This window comes from Pleurodeles waltl, chromosome 11 (assembly GCF_031143425.1).
Source record: "Pleurodeles waltl isolate 20211129_DDA chromosome 11, aPleWal1.hap1.20221129, whole genome shotgun sequence".
Classification (NCBI taxonomy): Eukaryota; Metazoa; Chordata; class Amphibia; order Caudata; family Salamandridae; genus Pleurodeles; species Pleurodeles waltl.
In genome coordinates, this window is record NC_090450.1 from 795,745,101 (window position 1) to 795,761,661 (window position 16,561).

General features: G+C 47.2%; 1 long non-coding RNA gene across 1 annotated transcript in view; it reads right to left on the minus strand.

Moving 5' to 3' along the window:
* The window catches only part of LOC138265038 (uncharacterized), a 69,169-nt gene extending 52,854 nt beyond the window's left edge, over positions 1 to 16,315 (minus strand). The window contains exons 1-2 of the long non-coding RNA XR_011199301.1: positions 16,243 to 16,315; positions 8,920 to 9,026 (exon numbers count right to left, since the gene is read on the minus strand). This is a non-coding gene — a long non-coding RNA (uncharacterized lncRNA). The remainder of the gene's footprint in view (positions 1 to 8,919; positions 9,027 to 16,242) is intronic.
* Positions 16,316 to 16,561: the final 246 nt, after the last annotated feature.

A 16,561-nucleotide genomic window follows, 5' to 3' on the forward strand; every position in this document is an offset into this window, starting at 1 on the left:
TTGGCTGACGAATTCCAGCTGGAGCTAGGTGGGGTGATTGTAAGCACGGACACAGGTGTGTGTGTTTTGTGTTTGGGATAAACATAAGATTCTGATGTTTGTTCCTAGATTTAGAGTGGTATATTACCCCCTTCGCTGCCAGGCTTTTTCCTCCTCCTGTGCAGAGCCTTTTTTTGGCTATTTGGGGCAGTTCACGCTTAGGCCCTCATAACTTTTTGTTCTTATAAGCTACCCATGCCAAATTTGCGTCCTTTTTTTCCAACATCCTAGGGATTCTAGAGGTACCCAGACTTTGTGGGTTCCCCTGAAGGAGACCAAGAAATTAGCCAAAATACAGTGAAAAGTTTGTTTTTTTCAACAAAATGGGAAAAAAGGCCTGCAGAAGGCAGCTTGTGTTTTTTTCCCTAAAAATGGCATCAAGAAAGGGTTTCTGGTGGCAAGATCACCATCTTCCCAGCTTTCAGGAACAGGCAGACTTGAATTGGAAAACCACATTTTTTCAATACAATTTTGACATTTTACTGGGACATACCCCATTTTTACTATTTTTGTGCTTTCAGCCTCCTTCCAGTTAGTGACCAAAATGGGTGAGAAACCAATGCTGGATCCCAGAAAGCTAAACATTTCTGAAACATAGACACAATTCTGAATTCAGCAAGGGGTCATTTGTGTAGATCCTACTAGTGTTTCCTACAGAAAATAACAGCTGAAATAAAAAAATATTGAAATTGAGGTGAAAAAAACAGCCATTTTTCTCCACGTTTTACTCTGTAACTTTTTCCTGCGATGTCAGATTTTTTAAAGCAATATACCGTTACATCAGCTGGACTCTTCTGGTTGCGGGGATATATTTATGGCTTGTAGGTTCCTCAAGAACTCTAGGTACCCAGAGTGAATAAATGAGCTGAACCTTGCAATAGGTTTTTATTCTATACCGGGTATACAGCAATTCATTTGCTGAAATATAAAAAGTGAAAAATAGGTATCAAGAAAACCTTTGTATTTCCAAAATGGCCACAAGATAAGGTATTGAGAAGCAGTGGTTATTTGCACTTCTCTGAATTTCAGGGTGCCCATACTACCATGTGTATTACAGGGCATTCCTCAAACAGACGTCTTTTTTACACACTGCCTTACATTTGGAAGGACAAAATGTAGAGAAAGACAAGGGGCAATAACACTTGTTTTGCTATTCTGGGTTTCCCCAAGTCTCCCGATAAAAATGGTACCTCACTTGTGTGGGTAGGCCTAGCGCCAACGAAAGGAAATGGCTCAAAACACAACGTGGACACATCGCATTTTTTCACAGAAAACAGAGGTGTTTTTGGCAAAGTGCCTACCTGTGGATTTTGGCCTCTAGCTCAGTCGGCACCTGGGGAAACCTAGCAAACCAGTGCATTTTTGAAAACTAGACACCTAGGGGAATCCTAGAGGGGGTGACTTGTGGTGATCTGACCAGGTTATGTTACCCAGAATCCTTTGCAAACCTCAAAATTTGACCAAAAAAACACTTTTTCCTCTCATTTCGGTGACAGAAAATTCTGGAATCTGAGAGGAGCCACAAATTGCCTTCCACCCAGCGTTCCCCCAAGTCTCCCGGTAAAAATGGTACCTCACTTGTGTGGGTAGGCCTAGCGCCCACGAAAGGAAATGGCCCAAAACACAACGCGGACACATCAAATTATTTCACAGAAAACAGAGGTGTTTTTTACAAACTGCCTACCTGTGGATTTTGGCCTCTAGCTCAGCCAGCATCTGGGGAAACCTAGCAAACCAGCACATTTTTGAAAACTAGACACCTAGGGAAATCCAAGATGGGGTGACTTGTGGGGCTCTGACCAGGTTATGTTACCCAGAATCCTTTGCAAACCTCAAAATTTGGCCAAAAAAACATTTTCCTCTCATTTCGGTGACAGAAAGTTCTGGAATCTGAGAGTAGCCACAAATTTCCTTCCACCCAGCGTTTCCCCAAGTCTCCTGATAAAAATGGTACCTCACTTGTGTGGGTAGGCCTAGCGCCCACAAAAGGAAATGACCCAAAACACAACGTGGACACATCACATTTTTTCACAGAAAACAGAGGTGTTTTTTACAAAGTGCCTACCTGTGGATTTTGGCCTCTAGCTCAGCCGGCACCTGTGGAAACCTAGCAAACCAGCGCATTTTTGAAAACTAGACACCTAGGGGAATCCAAGATGGGGTGACTTGTGGGGCTCTGACCTGGTTCTGTTACCCAGAATCCTTTGCAAACCTCAAAACTTGATCAAAAAAACACCTTTTCCTCTAATTTCGGTGACAGAAAGTTCTGGAATCTGAGAGGAGCCACAAATTTCCTTCCACGCAGCGTTCCCCCAAGTCTCCCGATAAAAATGGTACCTCACTTGTGTGAGTAGGGTTAGCGCCCACGAAAGGAAATGGCCCAAAACACAACGTGGACACATCACATTTTTTCACAGAAAACAGAGGTGTTTTTTACAAAGTGTCTACCTGTGGATTTTGGCCTCTAGCTCAGCCGGCACCTGGGGAAACCTAGCAAACCAGCGCATTTTTGAAAACTAGACACCTAGGGGAATCCAAGATGGGGTGACTTGTGGGGCTCTGACCAGGTTCTGTTACCCAGAATCCTTTGCAAACCTCAAAATTTGACCAAAAAACACTTTTTCCTCTAATTTCGGTGACAGAAAGTTCTGGAATCTGAGAGGAGCCACAAATTTCCTTCCACCCAGCGTTCCCCCAAGTCTCCCGATAAAAATGGTACCTCACTTGTGTGGGTAGGCCTAGCGCCCACGAAAGGAAATGGCCCAAAACACAACGTGGACACATCACATTTTTTCACAGAAAACAGAGGTGTTTTTTAAAAAGTGCCTACCTGTGGATTTTGGCCTCTAGCTCAGCCGGCACCTGGGGAAAACTAGCATACCAGCACATTTTTTAAAAACTAGACACATAGGGGAATACAAGATGGGGTGACTTGTGGGGCTCTGACCAGGTTCTGTTACCCAGAATCCTTTGCAAACCTCAAAATCTGACCAAAAAAACACTTTTTACTCTCATTTCGGTGAATCAGAGAGGAGCCACAAATTTCCTTCCACCCAGCGTTCCCCCAAGTCTCCTGATAAAAATGGTACCTCACTTGTGTGGGTAGGCCTAGCACCCACGAAAGGAAATGCCCCAAAACACTATCTGGACACATCAAAATTATGATATACAAAACTACCTGTTTTTGCAGGGGGGGCACCTGCGTTTTTGGTCCAGGGCTCAGCAGCCTTCTAGGGAAACCTACCAAACCCAGACATTTCTGAAAACTAGACACCCGAGGGAGTCCAGTGAGGTGTGACTTGCGTGGATCCCCCAATGTTTTCTTACCCAGAATCCTCAGCAAACCTCAAATTTAGCTAAAAAATAACATTTTTCCCACATTTCTGTGTGGGATCACCGCACTGGGACATATTTCATACCCACCAATGTTCCCCTCAGTCTCCCGGTAACAATGATACCTCATTTGTGTAGGTGGGCCAAGTGCTTGTGAAATGGAAGAGCCAAAAACATGTTGATATTGAGGGGGAACAAAGGGGGTCCAAAAGGGTAGTTTGCAAAAAAAAACAGTTTTAGGCTGACAAGTGCAGCAGAGTTTTTATCGGTGTAGATGAGACAATGCTGGGTGGTAGGAATTTTGTGGATTCCTGCAGATTCCGGAAGGTTCCATCACAAAAACGTGGGAAAAATGTGTGATTTCCATCAAAGTTGGAGGTTTGCAGGGGATTGTGGGTACAAAAATGGTGCGGGTGCATGTGAAACACACCACCCTGGAATCACCCAGATGTTTAGTTTTCAGATGTGTCTAGGTCTTGTGGATTTTTCTACATGGCAGCGTCCCAAAGTCCATAAAGTGCAGCCCTCACCATTCCAAGTGGGACGATTTTGAGAGTAAGCCAAGTTCTCATGGCCCAAATGTAAAACTAAAACCCAAAATAATCAAATGTCTTCTTGCTTGCTGTGGGATAAGATGTTTTAGAGTGCGGGGGAGAACTGAAAGACTGTTACCCCCTTCAGTTGAGTTGGAGGCGTAACCAGGCCCATACTGGTTGGTAGCAACCACCCCAATATTTTTTTTTTTAAAAAAAATTCCCTGGCATCTAGTAGACTTTCTGCCCCCCAGGGGTGTGGATCAGGGGTAATTGCCCCATTTGCCCACTAGTGGGCAGAACAACTTTGGCCCCATTTATTTGGGGTCAGGGTATGGCCATAACCCACCCTCTTATTTTTGGGAAAAAACTTCTCTGGCCTCTGGTGGGCTTTCTGCCCCCCCCCCATTGGGGCAGATGGGCCTTCCAAAAATAAGGCCCATCTGCCCCCAATGGGGGGCAGATAAGGCCAACAGTAATGTTCCCCCATGGGAAGCGACCCTTACCCAAGGGGCTGCCTCCCTAAAGAAAAAACATGCATACACACACACACCAATCCATGGTGCCTAAGTGGTTTCTGCCCCCATGGGGGCAGATTGGCCTAACAAAATCCTCTTGACTACGGGGTCGCTCCCCTTGCGTGACATTGGCGCAAAAAAATAGATCCCCAGTGCCTAGTTGTTTCTGCCCCCCTTGGGGGGCAGATTAACCTAAAATTGGCTGATCTGCCCTCAATGGGGGCAGAAATGGTCTAAATACAATTTGCCCCCCAGGGGAGTGACCCCTGCCTAATGGGTCGCTCCCCATCTCTAAAAAAAAAAAAAAAAAAAAAAAAAAACACACAAAAAATTGCCAAGGCGCCTAGAGGTTTCTGCCCCCCCTGGGGGCAGATCGGCCTAATGACAATACGCCGATAAACGGCCTAAAATAAATTTGTCCTTCCACCCCCACGGGGAGCGACCCTTGCCTACGGGGTCGCTCCCCTTGCGTGACATTGACGCAAAAAAAAGATCCCCAGTGCCTAGTTGTTTCTGCCCCCCTTGGGGGGCAGATTGACCTAAAATTGGCCGATCTGCCCCCAAGTTGGGCAGAAATGGTCTAAATACAATTTGCCCCCCAGGGGAGCGACCCTTGCCCCCAAGTGGGGCAGAAATGGTCTAAATACAATTTGCCCCCCAGGGGAGCGACCTTTGCCTAATGGGTCGCTCCCCATCTCTAAAAAAACAAACAAACCAAAAAAAACACAAAACAAAAATTTGCCCTGGTGCCTAGAGGTTTCTGTCCCCCCTAGGGGGCAGATGGGCCTAATAACAATAGGCCGATCTGCCCCCTGGGGGGGCAGAAATGGCCTAAAATAAATTTGCTCCCCTACCCCCTTAACCCCCCCAGCGAGCGACCCTTGCCTACGGGGTCGCTCCCCTTGCGTGACATTGGCGCAAAAAAAAAGATCCCCAGTGCCTAGTTGTTTCTGCGCCCCTTGGGGGGCAGATTGACCTAAAATTGGCCGATCTGCCCCCAAAGGGGGCAGAAATGGTCTAAATACAATTTGCCCCCCAGGGGAGCGACCCTTGCCTAATGGGTCGCTCCCCATCTCTAAAAAAACTAACAAACCCAAAAAAACACAAAACAAAAATTTGCCCTGGTGCCTAGAGGTATCAGCCTAATAACAATAGGCCGATCTGCCCCCAGGGAGGGCAAAAATGGCCTAAAGTAAATTTCCCCCTCCACCCCCTCCACCCCCCGGGGAGCGACCCTTGCCTATGGGGTCGCTCTCCTTGCGTGACATTGGCGCAAAAAAAAGATCCCCGGTGCCTAGTGGTTTCTGCAGATTGGCATAGCAAAAAAAAATGGCCTAAATACAATTAGCCCCTCCAGGGGAGCGACCCTTGCCTAAGGGGTCGCTCACCATCTGTGAAGCAACAACAACAAAAATCCCCGGTGCCTAGTGGTTTCTGCCCCCTTTGGGGGCAGATCGGCCTAATTAAAATAGACTGATCTGCCCCCCAGGGGGGCAGAAATGGCCTAAATATAATTTGCCCCCTAGGGGAGCGACCCTTGCCAAAAGGGTCGCTCCCCACCTCTAAAAAAAAAAGCAAAAAAAGATCCCTGGTGCCTAGAGGTTTCTGCCCCCCCCCCCGGGGACAGATCGACGTCTTCAAACAAAATGCCCCCCCCTGGGAGTGACCCTTGCCCAAGGGGTCGCTCCCTCATGCCAATTTCCTTAAATCCCTGGTGTCTAGTGCTTGCAATCCGGCTGCTAAAACGCTCAGAGAGACTTCAAAGGGAAGGAAATTCATTTCCTTCTCTTTGAAGCCTCTCCGGTCTCCTCCACGTGATCGGAAGAGAAATGCTTTGCATTTCTCTTCTGAGGAGGCCTCTGTGATTGTCAGCGCATGATCGCGCGCTGACGTCACAGGGGGTGTGGGGGGTGTCAGGGGTGGAAGGGGAAGGGCTTCCCCTTCCATCCCTGCCTTGGTGGGGTGTGGGGGAACCCCACAGAGGGAGCGCTAGCGCTCCCTCTGGGCTCTGTGACCAGGACATAATGGTTACGTCCTGGGCACACGAGCACTGTGCCCCAGGAAGTAATCATTATGTCCTGGGCACAGAAGGGGTTACATTCACAAATTGACTGTTTGTGAAAGATTTTACATAACCCATGATTATGGGTTAAATGTGAAACTATAGAGAATATGTTTTATTGCATTTATGACTTTTTTCAGCATTCTTGGAGTGTTGTGTATTTTAGACTGAAAATTTACCATTGCAATACACACACTACACATCCACATATGTAACTGTCCATTGCCTACTTGTAGTTATTTCATATTGTCAGTGATGTATTATATGCTGTTTTGGTTGTACATCTAGAGATTTTTGTGCTCAAGACCAAGTGCATAATCTCAGCCCCGAGTGCAGAAGCTTCGCCCAAGTGCAGAGAATACTCCCTGACTGCAGAGGTTCTGCCCCGAGGGTGGAAACTCCGCCCTGAGTGCAGACGTAAAGATACTACTCGTAACTTACCTTATCAAAAGTCATAAACTTAGGAGAAGTGCAGTGCCACTTTTCTTGCACCCCTTAGCGCATGGTGCACCTTTAATATACGGTGCACCATGGTGGTAGTTAGGGAACTAGCATCAGAATTTTTGACTCTCGTTCAGCGCTTTGCACAATTAGTGTCAAAAATTCTAATGCTAATCCTGCAAAGCACCCAGAGACCCATTAAAACCAATGGGAGCTTCCTTTAAATGCCTGCTCTGAAAAGGTGTTAAAAGGGCCAAAACAAATGACGCAAAGAAATCTCTTAGGTTCTTTGTGCCATTTGTTCGGCCCCCCCATCAGGGGAACGCCCTCTTTGCATACATAATGCCCCGCGCAGGCATAATGTTTCGCAAAGGGTTACAACGTGGCGCACTGCATGCATTGTGCCACTTTGTAAATCTGGCGCTGCTATTTTGGCCACGTTGGGCCACATTAGAATAAAAAAATACGCCAATGTGGCGCAAGGAGGTGCTAGAGGCTCTTAAATCTGCCCCTTAGACCTTTGGTCTAAGTTTACCTTTGTGAATCAAGTCTAGACTTGCATCTGGCTCTGCAGTTAGCTCAGTCTATGGATACAGATCTCCAAATGCGTCTGTTGAGGACTCACCTTCAGTGCTGTCCCACGAGAATGCCATTGCTGCTGGATGAGTATTATGAACCATTTCCATCAGTTGATATATGCTTCAAGTCCAGGATGCCTGCGATCTGGCTCTCATATTGCGGATGCACTACCAGCAGCCAGACCTTAAGCATCCACTGATTGGGCTGGATAGGACCGTAGTTGTTCCTTGGAACTTGCTCTTCAGGCCACTGTGGATCTGTTGTCTGCAGATGCGGGTTCCTTCATGAATTCCACTGGCTGTCTGAACATGGAAAATATTTGGGAGCCTCCTAGATTTATTCATTTGGCCCCCTTGTTTTAATACAAATTGATTTTTATTCTTTTTTTATTAAGTGCATGCTTTTAATTGGTATTGTTTAAGGCTTTCATCGGCTTTTCCTATTGAACTACATCAGACTGGCTTTCTAGCACATCATACCCAGGTATGGGGGCTTAGGCAATCCCAATGGGTGTGACAGAGGGTATGCCTGCTATGCTCTCAATAATGTAGGTAGTTATAAATATGAGTGTAGCAACATAGTAACATTACCATGCCGGAACTGTTTATCTTCTGCACCATTCTTATAATGCTGGTTACAATGCTTTGTTTCATCTGCCTGATAATTGCAGCTCATGCTTTCTATACAAGAATAGAATTGTTTCAATACATGTTTGAAAAGCCATTTTCATATCGTTCTTGTGATCATCTTGGGCATGCAAAGTAACAACAAAAGGGTAGATCTGTTTCCACGATTTCCTTGGGAATAACAGTGGTCATGTTCAAGGATGCTGATACCATTTGGTACCATAGTAAAGTTAGAGGGTTCAGATGGAGCACTGTGAACTAGCTCAAAATTGTGTCAATATTTCCTGATGGCATAGTTTGACTGAGTCACTATATCCTGGAGTTTATGTTGACCTGATACACAGTCCTACTAAATTTGTAGAAATCGCATAACAGTGGGGAAAGGAGAATGACGAATGGAGGATAACATGTGAACATAAAAAAATAATGTATGAAATTAAGCATTGATCAATGATGTAATTATTTCATTTCAATAATGTGAACTCTGCAGCTTCAGGCACAGATATTTGATTTCTGGTGCTGAACCTGTGCCCTTGTAGCTGTTTTTTCCAAGGTATCTGCTCATCCAGCAGCTCTAAATGTAAAAATATTGTTTAATGGATATTGTCAGTCTATGTTAGTAAGCATGACACCAAAAACAAACACATTAGAGATACATACAAGACAAGAAAACAATTAACACAAATAAAAAGACAACACTTGATATGATTGAAAACTTTAGATAATTAGTTTATCGAAAGGACTAATGATGAGAAGCTGAAGTTAAGATCTGAGGTTCCCAAATGTACCTGAAGGACTGATGGTAGAGGCCTAATAGCTGTTGCCAGAATATCCTCTGATGTCATTAGTGTTTATGTTTTTTTGGTGGACACAATGGGCTGTTGTATGACTGAAGCTGACAAGAGAGCAAGAAGCACAAATAGGAGTTGATTATTGGAAATCATACAATAACTTGTCATTTTGAAGGTTTCAGTGTTCATTTTGAAGCCACAAGGATTGCTGTCCTGCAAATTAAGACCTAACAGATACCTTTCTGTGCTACCCTCACATTGGCAGGTGTGAGTGCAATTTTATAGGACAATATTGAATTCATAACACATTTTCCATTATGTTAGACCTGTCAGCTCTTGGTGTGGTTTCCCCTGTATTTTTAGCTTCTGACCTCCTGTTTTTAATCCTGTGCTGAATTTAGTTTTTTCTGGCTTTAGGACTCAAAATCACTGCAACCATGAAGACCACCCACCCAGAGGCTCTATTTGACCCTTACCTCCACCACGCCTTCACCAAAGAACTCCTAGTGATGAGTGAAGCACTAACCTATTCTCAATGCCTCCATTGACTCAGCCACATTCCCAGGCCCCTGGAAACATTCCATTGTCATGCCCCTGCTCAGGAAACCACTCGCTGACCGAGCCACTCCTTCCTTCCAACTACAGACCCATCTCCATCTTCTACCATACCCAGCAAAGGTCTTAGAAAAACAAATCAACCGATGCCTTGCCGACCACCTCAGCAACCAGCAGCTCCTTGACACCATCAGTCTGGATTCAGGGCCAACCATAGTATAGAAGCAGCACTCATCATCACCACAGACAACATCCACAGAGGGCCTAATTCTCCTGGCCTGTTCTGCTCCTTTGTAATAGATAAAAACACAAGCTGTCAGCCTGGCACCTCACACCTCGGAAGGCTGCAAACTCATCTGCAGAGTGCCTCAAGGTTCATTGCTCAGCCCAACCCTCTTCAATACCATAATCTCCCTGGCCAACATTATCTGCGGAAATGACATCAACATTCACTCCCAGGAAAACATCATGCAACTCATACTATCGCTTTTAGACAAGACACCCAACATAAGAAACAAGTTTACCACTTACATGAACGAAGTTACTAACGGATGAAAACCAACTTCCTCATGCTCAACACTGACAAGACAGAAGTAGTGTAAGAAGTTAACCTCCTTGACTTACAGTACTATTATGTACAAAACTCAACCCCCTCTCCCTTTGAAACTTCTAGGTAGATGGGAAGAAGACCTCGGAGACCTTGACGACAATGATTAGCAAAAGGCACTGGGTTTCCCGGCAGGGGTGGCTCTTAAAGCTAGCTTCCATCTAATCCAGATAAAGATCTCACACATGGTTTATTATAATCGCACTCTGTTACATAAAATCAGCAGACCAGAAAATAACCAATGTCTCAGCGGGTGTGGGCTAGAGGGCTCATTCTTCCATACACTCTGGAGCTGCCCCTGAATCTGGGGTTTTAGGGAAGTAATACAAGCCACCTTAGAAAAAGCAACAGGCAGCCATTAGAGTTTCTTCCATGGTTGGCATTCTTGGGGGTTTGGGGGCCATCAGATATCACATGCTACCAAAACCTCCTAGTTAATCTGGGATGGAAAAAGTGACATAGCACAAAGATGGGGACTGGGGATAACTCTGACACTGTACAATTGGGAAGGGGGAATGGAGTTTTGCAGAATAATGGAAGGAGAAGTTTATACGGATCAAGGCTGAATGAAGGAGTTTGGGAAAAGTTGGGGCTGCTGGGAAGCAAGTAAGGATGACGACCCTGGTTGAAATGGATACGTTCTCTACAAATACCATCAGATGATATACACACAACTATTTATGTATTGCACATAAAGGACCGGGACAATGTAGGGGTAGGAATTGAGATCGGGTCAAAGTTCGCAATGTGAAGGATTTAGAGTTGCTGAGTTGTTGTTCACCCTTTATGATGTATGATGTAAAATAATAAAAACATACAGAAATAAGACAGAAGTAGTAATCTTCGGCAAGAACATTTCAACACGGGACTGCAACTGGTGCCTGTCCAAACTCAAACAAACACCCACATGCAGAACCCACACCAGGAACATCATAATAATCATTGACAGCAAACTGGACATAAATGCATAAATCAACAAGGTAATTGCATCCTGCATCCACAACCTAAAGATCAATCAATCAATCAGGTAATTTATAAAGAGAGCTACTCATTCATCAGGGTCTCAAGGCGTTGGGACGGGGGGCGCTTGAGCTACTGGTCGAATAGCCATGTCTTGAGGCGTTTCCTGAAAGACAGGAGGTCCTGGGTCTGGCGCAGGTGGACTGGTAGGGAGTTCCAGGTCTTGGCAGCAAGGTGAGAGAAGGATCTTCCTCCGGCGGTGGTGCGGTGAATGCGAGGGACGGAGGTGAGGGCGAGGCTGGCGGAGCGGAGCTGGCAGACGGGGGTGTGGAAGGTGAGTCTATCTTTAAGATAGGCCGGACCTGTGTTGTGGAGGGCTTTGTGTGCGTGGGTGAGTAGTTTGAAGGTAATCCTCTTTGATACGGGTAGCAAGTGTAGGTCTCTGAGATGGGCAGAGATGTGGTTGCGGCGTGGGACGTTGAGGATGAGTTGGGCGGAGGTGTTTTGGATACGTTGCATTTTCTTTTGTAGTTTGCCTGTGGTTCCTGCATAGAGTGCGTTGCCGAAGTCCAGTCGGCTGCTGACTAGGACATGGGTGACTGTCTTTTTGGTTTCGATGGGAATCCACTTGAAGATCTTGCGGAGCATGCAGAGGGTGTTGTAGCAGGAAGAGGAGACTGCGTTGACCTGCTGTGTCATGCTAAGTGCTGAGTCCTGGATGATTCCCAGGTTCCATACTTGCGTGGTGGGGGTGGGCGCAGCTTCAAGGGAGGTAGGCCACCAGGAGTCGTTCCAGGCAGACGGGTTGCTGCCGAGGATGAGGATCTCTGTTTTGTCTGTGTTTAGCTTGAGGCGGCTTGATTCCATCCAGTTGGCAATGGCGTGAAGTCCATTGTGGATGTTGTTTCTTGCGGTTGTGGGGTCTTTCTTGAGGGAGATGATCAGCTGGGTGTCGTCTGCGTAGGATCCTATGTTGATTTGGTGGGATTGTGCGATATTGGCGAGAGGAGCCATGTAAACGTTGAAGAGCGTTGGGCTGAGGGCGGATCCCTGGGGGACACCACAGATGGTTTTGGAGGATTCGGACAGGTAGGGCGGAAGGCGGACTCTCTGGGTTCTGCCGGAGACAAAAGAAGAGATCCAGTCGAGGGCCTTACCGCAGATCCCAGCATTGTGGAGGCATGTTCGAAGGGTGTGGTGACAGACGGTGTCGAATGCTGAGGAGAGGTCCAGAAGGATGAGCGCTGCGGTTTCTCCTAGGTCGAGCATGATTCTGATGTCATCTGTGGCAGCAATGAGTGCTGTCTCCGTGCTTGCGAAATCCGGATTGTGAGGAATCGAGTGCTTTGCTGTCTTCCACGAAGCGGGATAATTGGCTGTTCACGATTTTCTCAATGACCTTCACAGGAAAGGGGAGGAGGGAGATGGGCCGGTAGTTTTTGGGGTCGTCTGGGTTCGCTTTGGGTTTCTTCAACAGTGCGTTGACGTGTTTCCATCTCTCCGGGTAGGTGGCTGTCTCGAGGGAGCTGTTGATGATGGTGCAGAGGTGGGGGGCGATGATGTCGCTGGCTTTGTTGAAGATTTGGTGTGGGTAGGGGTCCGAGGGGGAGCCAGAGTGGATGCAGGGCCATGGTGTTGATGGTGTCTTCATTGTTGACGTGGGTCCAGGAGCATTGAGGGTTGGTGTTTCTTGGTGCGTTGGGTTCGTGGATATCGGTGGTTGGCTGGTGGGTCTGGGATTTGAAGCTGTTGTGGATGTCTTCGATCTTTAAACGGAAATAAGAGGCGAGGGAGTTGCAGAGCTCCTGCGATGGTGGGGGTTCATGGGAGCAGGGCTTTGGGTTGGAGAGATCTTTGATGTGGTTGGATACGGTGGGTGCAAGGTGCCAGGTCTTCTCCATTTTTCGGCATTCCCATTTGGAGGCCTGCAGGTCGGGGGTGAACCAGCTGGCCTTGGATCTGTGGTGGATGTCTGAGGGTTGTTTGAGTGGTGCAAGGGTGTTGGCGCAGACTTCTATCCATTGATGTAGGTAGGTGGCGGCTGTGTTGGGGTCCTGGGATGGGGTACCTGGGCGAGGTTGGAGATCAGTTGTTCTGTTGAGATTCTGTTCCAATAGCGATGAGGGGGTTGAGTGGTGAGGTGGTGAGTGTCCGGCTTCTGGAAGGAGAAGTGGATGCAGTGATGGTCGGTCCAGTGGAGTTCGGTGGTATGGCTGAAGGAGACGTGGTTGCTGGCTGAGAAGATGGGGTCGAGTGTATGTCCTGCGGTGTGGGTGGGCGACGTGACGAGTTGCTTGAGGCCGAGGTTGGCGAGGTTGTCGATTAGGTTGGTGGTGTTGATATCATTGTTGTTTTCTATGTGGAAGTTCAGGTCGCCGAGGAGGATGTAGTCCGTTGAGGCGAGGGCTTGGGTGCTGATGGTGTTGGCGATGTTGTCGCAGAAGTGAGGTCGGGGGCATGGGGGTCTGTAGACCAGTGTTCCTCTGAGGGTGGTGTTTGCGTTGATGAGAATTTTGAAATGGAGGTGCTCGGCGGAGTTGATGGTGTCATGGGAGCTGGTGGAGACTCTGATGGTGTTTTTGTAGACTATGGCGATTCCTCCTCCTGGTTTGTTGCTGCGGTCTCTTCTGGTGATCTTATAGCCCTCAGGTATGGCCATGGCTATGTCTGGTTCCGAGGTCGAGTTCATCCAGGTTTTGTGAGGAATGCAACATCAGGCGATGATGAGGTCAGTAGGTCCCAGAGTTCAATTGCGTGCTTGTGGACGAAGCGGGTGTTGAGCAGAATGCAGCTGAGGTGGTTGTCAGTAGCTTTGTGTTGGAGCTTGGTGGTCAGGCTGCAGGTGGAGTTGCAGGCTTTGCAGGAGATTGGTCCTTTGGTGTGCTTAGGGGTGGACTGGAAGCAGATGGGGGAGCGTCTTGGATTGAGGGCGTGGAGGTCGTTGGCTGAGTAGCGGTGATTTGTTTTGCGGGAGGCGCGCAGGCGAGGGGGACTGGCGCTGGGTGCGGTCTTGGCACGGACAGGCGCAGACGGGCTTGCCTTTGGCACACCATCGGCGCACCAGCAGTGCATCTGCGCCGTGGCTGCCATAAGAGGGGAGGAGGACGGGAGTGGCAGCTAGGAGGAGGGAGGGGGTCTGCGAATGGAAGAGCAGGGTGGGAGAGGCCGCAGGGCTCAGTGACGGGAAGAAGGCAGTGAGACTAGAGTGCAGGGAGGGGGGTGGTGCCGCGGGGACGAAGCGGCTGGGGCGAGGGAAGAAAAATAAACTACTGGGGTTCAGGAAAAACACTGAGAAGGCATCTGGAGTGGCGGCTGCAGAGGCAGCGGTGCAAGGAGCGACCTGCCTGTCTGAAGCAGGGTCAAGGGTCGCTCTTTGTCCGCGCCACAGCTGCTATAAGAGGGGAGGAGGAAGGGTGGCAGCGGGGACGGGGTCTGCGAATGGGAGAGCAGGGGGTGCGGGCCGCAGGGCTCAGTGGCAGGAAGAAGGCGGTGAGACTAGAGTGGGGGGGGCGGGGCCGCGGCGACGAAGCGTCTGGGGCGAGGGAAGAAAAATAAACTAATGGGGTTCGGGAAAAACACAGAGAAGGCACCTGGAGTGGCGGCTGCAGAGGCAGCGGTGCAAGGAGCGACCTGCCTGCCTGAAGCATGCTCAGGAAGATCATCAAATTGTTTCAGAGCAACACTAAAAAAACTGCCACTCCCAACCTAGTCGCCAGCAAATTCGACTATGTAACTCCCTCAATGCTGGGATCACCAAGCAAATCATTAGACTACAGACTATTCAGAACCCAGCAGCCACACTCATCTTCTTCAACCCCCCACACAGAACTCGCATCACACCACACCTCTGGGAACTACACTGGCTATCGACAGACAAACATGCTCAATTCAAACTCCTTACACACACATCCAAGTCACAATACAACTCAGGCCTTACCTACCTAAAGAGTTGCATCTCCTTTCACCAAAAACCTGGACACCTCAGCTCCACAGGACTCCTACTCACAGACAATCAATGTATACACAGAACCAGATCTGGAGGACAAGCAGTCTCTTATATCGCTCCCTAACAAATGTAAAGACCTCTCACTCCACATCAGAGCATCTTCCTCTCTACCATATGCAGGGCTAGGCCCACACACCTACTTAGCACCTTTTAGACAATTATTTTTTAGTTAACCGGGTTAGTAGTCCTGGTTAGTGTAGAAAGCAAAGGGTCTTCCATCCAGGTATTTTTTTAGAGTCTATCATCTATCTGACTGTATCTACTTCTGCTCCTACCCATGCACCTAAACCTGGACTGGCACCACACACCAGATTGATGGTATGTACTGCTAAATTAAAATGCCTGTTCTTTTGCCTTTGTATCTAATCTCTTTGTTTATTACTGACAAGGCAGATGCGTACCTGTCTTTTATCACACATCGCTTTTTGACAATAAGCTAAACATGTGATGCATTTCTTTCAGATTTTATATATTGTCTTACAAAATTGTCCTTCGGCTCACCAATGGAAGGATAGCACTATAAAATATTTGTGAGGGCTTGTCCTAATTTGCAGGAGAGCAATCTTTGTGTGTCTTGAAATGAGTATTGTAACCATATAAATAGCATCTTCTTGTATAATTTGTGACTCACTCCTTGATGTCTCTTTCTCTCTCTCTCTCTCTCTCCCGCTCTTTCTCTCTCTCTTTTTCTCCTGTCAGCTTCTGTCACATAACAGTCCCTGGTGTCCACCTTGAGAACCTTAACAATGACATCAGGGGCCATCTTGGTCACAGCTATTCCCTTCACAATCCATTGGTTGGGTATGTTTTGGAAACTCAGGTTTTAACTCCTATACTCTAGCACTGTTCCTTTCAAAAACTCATGAATTTCAAATTTGTAAACAAATTAAATGTTAAGAGTATTTTAATGGTATTGTTGTTTTTCTTTCTTTTATATAACCCTAATGTGCCTGCATTTGTGCTCATTGAAGATACGTTTTATCTCTATAGCTGCTGGATCTGTAAATACTCTGGAATAACCAAATAAAAGGACACAGGTTCAGGGGCTGATGTCACAGGGGATCTACAAAAACCAGATCTCTTTGACTGGGTCTGGTTAGTTTAGAATGTTGGGATATAGTCATTTCATCCATAAATCAAACCTTAATTTCTATATTATGCTTCTTTGTGCTCACATGTAAAGAAGACTTACCAGAGAATGCTCAGTTGCCTGCATCGCATCCCTCTGTCTGCTGCCCACACCTGAAAAGGAAGAGAGATAGAAACCACTCTAGTTAGAAAGGGTCATGGAAAGAGATAAAGGACAGGGTATGGCCCAACTCTAGGTTTTGCGGACCCCCCTCCTGACAAGTATGTGCTATTTTAAACTACAGAGCCCAATAATCAATAAAAAACGACAAGGGCAGAGAGGGGTGGAACACCAAAGAGAAAGTGGGGACCCGACGGATAAAATAGGAGAAGCGGAGAGCTCAGTGGCACCTAAAAGGGAAGACAGAGAACCAACAGTCAGC